Genomic DNA, 7,345 nt, shown 5'->3' with positions numbered 1-7,345 from the left:
AGCCTTCCGAATCAATGTTTGCTTGCATGGCCAAGATTAACGAGGTTAGTAATTCTATTTCTGTTACTTCATCTATTAAAGCATCATGTGTTGACTGTGAATCTAACAAATCTAAGTTAGAAGATTTGAAAAACCAAAATGATAGTCATATACAAGAAATTGCTTCTCTGAAAGATACTTATCGACAATCTCTTGAATCTCAAATGAGATCTCGAGAAAAGATTGAAGCATTGTCGACAAGTAACCATGATCTCAAAGCCGAGTTATCTGTGAAAATGACCATTAATGACCAAAAGTTTCAGGAAATCTTGAAACATCGTTCTAAGATAACTGAGCTTGAGAATGAGGTTCTTGAGTTGAAGAACAAGTTGGGTAAATTTCGAAATTCTTCATTTTTGTTGAATGAAATTATTGAAGTTTCTGGAAAACAAAAGGACTCTAAAAAGGGTATAGGTTTTGTAGAAATTCCTCCACCATTTCACAATGATTATAAAATAAATCATTTTGCCAAAAAGGAAGAAGAGGTAATTTTGAAAGAACCTGTGATTTCAGAAAATGTTAAATCTGTTAAATCTGAAAATGTTAAAACCCAAGTTGCTCCTCAAAAACCTCATGTGGAAAGTAAAAAGGTCTTTCTTGAAAATGTTGACAAAGTGATTATTGAGGATGTGTTTGAACCCGAGATTATACACAAGAATAAGAACATTCCTAGTTCTAATCACATTCTGTGCGAGCCTCACGAATTTGAGGAAGCAGTGTATGGTTCACAAAAACCTCAAGTGAAAAAGGATAATCCGATGAAAATTAACTCTATGAAGGCAAAGAAGTCGGAAAAACCGAAAATTTCTGATGAGGATTTAAAGCGTTTCATTAATCCTTCTTGTTCTAAGCCATCTGTAGCTAGAGTTTTTAAGTTAAATGGAATGGACACAATGTTCACTGAAAAAGATATTCCAATAAGTATTATCAAACCTGAACTTATTGAGAGTGTTTTTGTCAATGAAACTTCAAAAATTCAAGAACTTGAACGTGTGTATGCTCAAGCAAAAACATCAGTTCAATCTGACCCATTGACTAAGGCAAAACAACTTTTAAAACAAGCTAAGAAAATTAACTTTGTGAAGTCAACTGGGACAGATACACTAAAAAGTTTTTCGAACTGTTCTAATTTAGATTTTTACTTAAATAAGAAATCTGAATTATCTGATGAGATTGCTAAGAACATGACTAAAAATGTGAGTCATCATCAAACTTCTGGGTCATTCATTCCAAATACCTCGCAACAACATTGTGTAGACATGCGAAGTTGTTTCTTATGCGGTCAACTTGGTCATGTTGTGAGGGATTGTAGTCAGAAGTATCAGCAGAATCTTCATCCTTTTATCAAGGACCATTCCAAACCGATTCCTGTGGTAAAGGAGATTTTGAAACGACCTGTGTCGTATGCTGATGATACTCATATTATGTTCTCTAATGTGAATCCTCGTAAGGTGGTTCATGTTAATGAGACTCATGGTCAAGTTAAACCCAAGTTTGTTCCAACTGCTCCTTTGTGTAAGAATGAAAATTCAAATGTGGTTCAGGCAGCATATCTAAGACGAAAGTCAAAGAAACCTGCAACTTATTCACAAGTTGCTTAACAACAAATGAATGCAAGTAATGTTAATTTTACCCAAGAAAACCAAAAGGTTCCCAAGACTGAGGCCTGGGCTGCCTTTTTGAACTAATCATTTTCTTTTGTGTATAGGGATCATCCAAGACCATTTCTGGTGAATACTGGATCATGGATAGCGGATGTTCTCGTCATATTACTGGAAATCTCAACCTCTTATCAAACGTGAGAAATATTCAAGGGGGTTATGTGCCGTTCGCTGGGAATTCTGGGGGCATGATCACACAAGAGGGTGAAGTTTCAAATGGTCACATTACGTTTGAGAAAGTAAATTATTGTGATAAAGTTGATCATAACTTATTGAGTGTATCGCAGATTTGTGATAAAAAGTACACTACGATATTTACTGACAAAGAATGTCTTATCTTAAAACCGGGTTATGTTATTCCCGAGGACATGGTTGTCATGCGATCACCACTATCAAATGATATTTATGTCTTAAATATGAGTTCTAAGGTATCCACATCGATCAAAACATGTTTTGTCTCGAAAGCAACCGAGAAATACTCGATTCTGTGGCATCGTAGAATGGGTCACATACATGTCAGAAAGATGAATTATTTAATGGCAAATGACTTAGTTGAGGGTGTCTCGTTAAAGAATTTAAATTATCAGATCATTGTGTTGCTTGTAAGAAGGGCAAACAAAAGAAGAAATCGCACCCATCTAAGGTATTCAATTCCATTGATACTCCGCTAGAACGACTTCATATGGATTTGTTTGGTCCAGTGAATCTTGCGAGTATTTCTGGGGATTGGTATTGTCTTGTAGTGACTGATGATTATTCAAGATACTTTTGGGTGTTATTTATGAGTTCGAAGGATCAAACACCGGTTTTGGTATAAAATCTTATTACTAAGATCGAATCACTGTATAAACAAAAGGTAAGGAGAATCCGAAGTGATAATGGTACTGAATTCAAAAACACTATATTGGATTTCTTTTGTATTAAAAAGGGAATTCACCGAGAATATAGTGCATCTTATGTACCTCAACAAAACGGTGTTGCTGAACGGAAAAATAGAACTCTGATTGAAGCTGCACGCACAATGCTCGCTGATTCTAAGCTTCCTGTACACTTCTGGAATGAGGCAATGAATACAGCTTGTTATATACTTAATCGAGTTCTAACTGTGAAATGACTCAAGAAGACAAGCTACGAGCTCTTGAATAATAGAAAACCTAATTTAAAGTACCTGGAACCATTTGGGTGTCCGTGTACGATGTTGAAGAAGGAGTCGGGTAAATTTGAAGAAAAAGCTATCGAAGGGTATTTCTTGGGATATGCATCTCCAAAGAAAAGGGTTTTTAATTTCACATCTGGTTGTGTTGAAGAATGGTACCATGTGGACTGTCAGAAGTACACTACTCCTTCTCAAGGGAAAGGTCCAGACTGGATGTTTGACTACGATAGTTTATTTATTTCATTTACTCCTTCGACTGAACACATCGACGAAGATCTGGTTCGAGCATACTTTGAAGATCATTTGACCATTCCAAGATTTTCATGTTCTAATGATGTTGAATCTCAACCAGATGCTCCAACTGAAGAACCTCAAGTTGTTTCTCCAGTTGTTATTGATAATGTTTCTACTTCTTCTGATGATGATCAAGCTGAAGATCAAGTTATTGACCTTGACAGTGATAATGTTTCATCTCTCGAGTTATGTGAACATTACACTAACTTATTTGATAATGTTGTTGTTCCTGAGAATCCCACTCTTCGGATTCATGGATATCATCCACAGGAAAACATCATTGGAGAACTTGATGTGGGCGTTCGTACATGTCATCAAGTTGCTTCGTCAAGTGATAATAACATAATGTGTGCTTACACTAACTTACATTCTTCGGGAATTGTAAATCTTGCTAAATTCTCTTGCTTTCTATCTCAAGTTGAGCCAACGACAGCTCGTAAGGCACTTGAAGATCCTTCTTGGGTAGAAGCTATACAAGAAGAATTACAACAATTTGCACGTTTGGGTGTTTGGGACTTAATAGACAAACCTGCTAGAGTCAAGAAATCCATTCCGACTAAGTGGGTATTTAAGTGTAAGAAATACGATCGAGGGGTGATTGTTAGAAACAAAGCACGTCTAGTGGTGCAAGGTTTTCATCAGCAAGAGGGTATTGATTACACAAGGTATATGCTCCAGTTGTAAGATTAGAGTCGATTCGAATCTTCCTGGCTTATGCTGCTTATAAGAATATCAAGGTCTATCAAATGGATGTTAAAAGTGCTTTTCTCAATGGTGATTTACACGAGGAAGTGTTTGTTTTACATACTCCTGGTTTTGAAGATCCTGATTATCCGGACCGTGTTTACCGGTTAAACAAGGCATTATATGGTCTTCATCAAGCCCCGAGAGCTTGGTATGGCACGCTCGCCGACCATCTGACTGATAATGGCTTCAAACGAGTGACTGTCGACTGCACTTTATTTCATAAAACTGTTGGTGACGATCTTCTCCTAATCCAAATTTATGTCGACGATATTATTTTTGGGTCTACAAACGACACATTGTGTAAGGAGTTCGAGAAGCCCATGCAAACAAAGTTCGAGATGAGCTCTATGGGAGAGATGAATTTCTTTTTAGGGTTGCAGGTTCACCAGTCTGCTCACGGAATTTTATTCACCAGACTAAGTATGTGAACGACGTCTTGAGCCGATTCAAGATTTCTGCCGGAAAAATCCCTTCTACTCCTCTTCCAGTAGGGCACAATTTATCACCGGATGAATTGGAGGATTCCGTTGATCCTAACCTCTATCGTGCCATGATCGGTTCTTTAATGTATTTAACGGCTTCTCGCCCTGATATTATGTTTGCTGTTTGTCTTTGTGCTAGGTATCAAGCAAGTCCACGAGTGACTCACCTAGCTGCAGTCAAGAGAATTCTTCAGTATTTGAGGGGAAATCCAGACATCGGGTTGTGGTACCCCAAGGATGATACTTTTGATTTTACTGCCTATTCAGACTCGGACTATGGAGGTTGCAAGATCAACTTCAAATCAACGACTGCAGGATGTCAATTTTTTGGAAACCGGCTTGTTTCCTGGCAGTGTAAGAAGCAGACAACGGTCTCCACTTCAACCGCCGAAGCTGAGTATGTTGCAGTCTCGAGTTGTTGTTCCCAGTTTTTGTGGATACAACAACTTCTTCGCGACTACGGTTTGAAGTTTCTTACTACTCCTATTTTGATTGATAATTCTGCTGCAATTTCTATCACCAAGAATCCCGTACAACATTCTAAAACGAAGCAATTCGAAATTCGATATCACTTTATACGGGATTGCTTTGAGAAGAAAATAATTGATCTTGAGAAAGTGCATACAGATTTCCAAAAAGCCGACCTATTTACCAAAGCGTTTGATAAAACACGTTTTAACTTTTTGCTTGGTTTAAATGGATTGAAGACCCTTGCTGAGATCCTAAAATTAGGATAATTATCTTTATATTGCTTTATTGTTTTAGCTTACCTTCTTTATGTTTTTTGGTTTTAGGGGGTGAAAATCTAGAAAAGACAAAAATAGTGTGTTTTTCGTTTGTATAGATAAAATCCAAAAACATTAAAAATTTAAAAATTCAAAAATATTGTGATTTCTGTTCTTTAATGTTTTTCTTTTAAATATTTAGAAAAACCAAAAACATTTTAAACTTTTGAAAAACCAAAAAGAATGTGATTTATGTTTGTACAGAAAAATCCGAAAAACCAAAAAGTATGTGATTTACATTTGAAAATCCAAAAAGATTGTGAAGTTTATTTTGTTTATAAGAAAATTGAAAAAGACAAAAATATTGTTTTTTTAAAGTTTGTATAGAGAAAAACCAAAAAGATTTTTGCAGACGTTTTTAGATTATTTACTCGCTGAAAATTATGTCGGTTATTTAAGTTTGTAAAGCATGCTTGCATGTCTTGGTCCTGTTATCTACTTGTAGATGAATAGGAGAGCCATTAATTTGTGAACTTACGTTAACTGGGGCAATTAAATTTAACTTTTATTTTATTTTATGCTCCTCAAAATTTTGAGTTTTTGAAGCAAAAAGAGAACATGATAGTACATTGATTATCTTGACTCCAAATCCATCAAAAAGTAAGCTTAAAAGACTGTGTGCTTAATTGCATTGGTGCATTGGTAGGTCTTAAAACAACCCAGTAGAGTATAGTATATGATATAAATATAAAGAAACGCCAAATTGAAAGGGGTGTTAGTCTCTAGCAAAAGTCTTGGTGAGGATGGCAGAAATGTAATAACCAGTCATACTCAAGCCTTATATTTGTTGATCACCCAAAAATAAAATAAAGCAAATAACAAGCGTTAGGATTCTGGACACTGTGAGTCTTTATGCGGCTTAATCATCTGGGTATTCATAAGCATGAATATTTCACTCGCTTTCTGAAGCAAACCCAAAGTCATTAAACTTGATCACTGTTGTACTTAGTACAAACTTCCAAATTACTGACTTGATCAAAATCCGTTGTTAGTCATACAACTGTTCCTCCCTTGTGTGCGTCTTAATACCAATAAGAAACGGACCCCAGGGGATACAATGTATGTAAGTCGACAGATGGACTCGTGCATACTCACTCACAGTAAAGGAAACTTGATGCATTGCTCAAAATTTCAAAATTGGTATCAAAAATTTTGATCAACAATATAATGGTTTAAGTCAAGTTGGGGTGATTTGGAAAAAATCAAATTAAGCTTGAACCGAGATTAGAGGCTGATAGTTTCTGATATTTTGTGCTTTAATTGAACAAATTAATCATATCACAAAAATACTTGAATGTGTGTTATTAGATTTATGTGGATAACAATACCAATGACCGACTTATCGCCAGTCATAATATCGCTGAAATATAAAACTGTGATGGAAGGGCAATTTGGTCAATATGATTCTTTGCTCAAACTCGACAAAAATACAAAAATATGTTTTGTTTTTGTAAAATTAATGAAAACACAAAAAGATTGTCTATTTTTAATTGTTCGGATATTCTTTTGTAAATACATTCTTTATTTTTTCAAATACCAAAAATATTTTCGTTTTTCTTTGTACATATTAATTTAAGTTATGTTTCGTAAAACTGAAACGTTTTTAAGGTATTTGGTTGTCGGGATAAAAAGATTCTCGATAACCTAATTTATTTATTTTATTTAATTATTTAATTATTTAATTTAAAATTAAATAAAAGATTTTTTAATTAGAAGCTAATTCGTTATTTATGGATAACGAACTAGGTGATTCTTTAGCGAACTAGCTTCTGGTTCGCTCACCTAATTCTCTTCCGCACTCTGTAACGAATCATCCATTCGTTATTCATATTTAACGAATCATGACACGAATCATGTCTTGATTTGCTACATTAATTTAACGAATCAAGTAGCGATTCGCCAACATAAGGTAACGAATGATTTAGCGAATGGGCTAATTCGCTAACGTTAATTTAAACGAATCGCCTGATTCGTACAAGTTGTACCTCGAGTTGTGTGCAAGGTTATAAAAGAAAAGAATAACGAACAGTCCTCCACTGTTCGCCTTCTTCCTTCACCTTAAAGAAACCCTGTTCAAATTTTCTCTGAAATCTCGACTTTCTTGTTTGGATATTTCAAGGATATATTTGAGTTTCTAAGGCATAGCCGATCATGGCGATCTAATTTTTGTTAAAATTGGCT

The sequence above is a fragment of the Bidens hawaiensis genome, unplaced genomic scaffold, assembly GCF_021521415.1.
Source record: "Bidens hawaiensis isolate Kalapana, Puna unplaced genomic scaffold, B.hawaiensis_p1.1 tig00034283_1, whole genome shotgun sequence".
NCBI lineage: Eukaryota > Viridiplantae > Streptophyta > Magnoliopsida > Asterales > Asteraceae > Bidens > Bidens hawaiensis.
The sequence above is the reverse complement of the archived record's forward strand: the minus strand, read 5'-3'. Positions refer to the sequence as shown.